The following is a 1,928-nucleotide window of genomic DNA, read 5'->3' as shown; positions in this document are numbered from 1 at the left end:
ATCTGTCACAACCTTATTCTTCCTGAAATTTATTTTGTTCCGTCTCCATGGATGATCTAGCGATAGAAACATGCGATAACAGTCAAACCAACATGATTTCCTTCCATGTTTCAACTGAAATGATTGTATATCGTCCATGCAATACGGGCATCCCAATCTTCCATGAGTACTCCATCCCGATAACATTCCATAAGCCGAAAAATCGCTTATAGTCCACATCAAAACAACCTTCAACTTGAAATTCTCTTTCTATGAGGCATCGTATGCATCAATTCCACAATGCCACAACTCAAGTAATTCTTCGATCAAAGACTGAAGAAAAATGTCAAAACTTTTCTTCGGGTGCTCCGGGCCCGGAATCAAAACCGTCAAGAACAAGAACTCTTTTTTCAGACACATATCTGGAGGTAAGTTATAAGGAGACATAACAACAGGCCACAACGAATATTATTTGCCAGATTGACCATACGGTGCAAACCCATCTGTGCATAAACATAGATAAACATTTCTATGTTCTGATGCAAAGTTCGGATATACCTCGTTAAAATTCTTCCATGCATCACCGTCAGATGGATGACTCATGTTCTCAGGATCTGATGTATGTTCAGCATGCCACCGCATATGTGAAGCTGTTTGATGAGATTCATACAATCTTCGCAGGCGATCTTTAATCGGTAGACAAAACATCCTTTTGTAAGGAACACGGTTGCGTTGACCAGATTTTTTCACCTTATATCTTTCAGCACCACAAAATCGACAGTTCTCCAACTGGTTAGATTCTTTCTAAAATATTATACAGTTGTTAGGACATACATCGATTTTTATCGATTCCATTCCCAACGATCCCATCAGTTTAGACATATCGTAATACGAATCTGGAGCGTTATTACCTGGGGGAAGATAATCATTCATCATCTGACAAACTTCATTCATGCAGTTCTCCGTAAGATTATAACTCGTCTTCATCCCCATCAATCTAGCAGAAGCCGATAGTTGGGAAAGCCCTTCTTTACAACCATCATAAATAGGTTGGTTCGCAGCCTCCAATAGATCAAAAAACTTTTTCGATGCCTTTGTTGGTTTAGTGCTCTATGATGTACTGTTTATGAGCTTTATTCAGATACATTTGATTATTGATACTTTCTATGGTTTATGAGAGTATTTGATTCATTACATGTTCTTGTATACTAGATATGTTATGAAATCCATGTATCATTATGAATGATACTAAACTCCCTAGTCTTGTGTCATTATGAGAATGATGACATAATAAGACTAGTATGATGTGTGATTGATGATCATATAGATGATCATAGGTGTTGGATACGATCACAGTCATAGGTATTCGTTGGAGAACGGAATACTGGATTGACCCGCATGAGATTGTCACATGGACTAGCGTCATGACTGGAATCTCATATGGCGGTTCCATGATTGGATCCTAAGATCTGAGATATCTACGGAATCCAACATGAGGAGTTGTGTGCTTTGATTACGTCAAACGTCCTGTGTAACAGGAGGACTATAAAGGCGTGTATCAGGTACGAAACGAATCATGTGATGGATTGTAGATAGTCAAGACGGGATTTGTACCTCTCGTAAAAGAGAGAGATATCGCTGGGCTCCTCGTGTGAGCGACACTGTAGAAATGTGTGGCCACACTATAGACGAATGTCGTCTATTTCAGACAGTCGAACTTAGTGAACGAGAAAGCAGTCTAATCAGATAAGGTGGCTTGTCCATGCCTTATATTCGACATATGATATCGTGGTACAAAAGGATCATCAACCGGAATCATCACTGGCGTTCATAAGATCACGAACAAACTCTATTCGAGATAGGTAGTCATACTGTCTTGCTAGAGACCGCCTATGACTTGTATATCCGAAATAGAGATTTCGGGTTATACTGCTATATCAGATGAGCCT

Source organism: Tarenaya hassleriana, unplaced genomic scaffold (assembly GCF_000463585.1).
Source record: "Tarenaya hassleriana unplaced genomic scaffold, ASM46358v1 Cleome44, whole genome shotgun sequence".
Lineage (NCBI taxonomy): Eukaryota > Viridiplantae > Streptophyta > Magnoliopsida > Brassicales > Cleomaceae > Tarenaya > Tarenaya hassleriana.
This window is presented reverse-complemented; position numbering follows the sequence as displayed.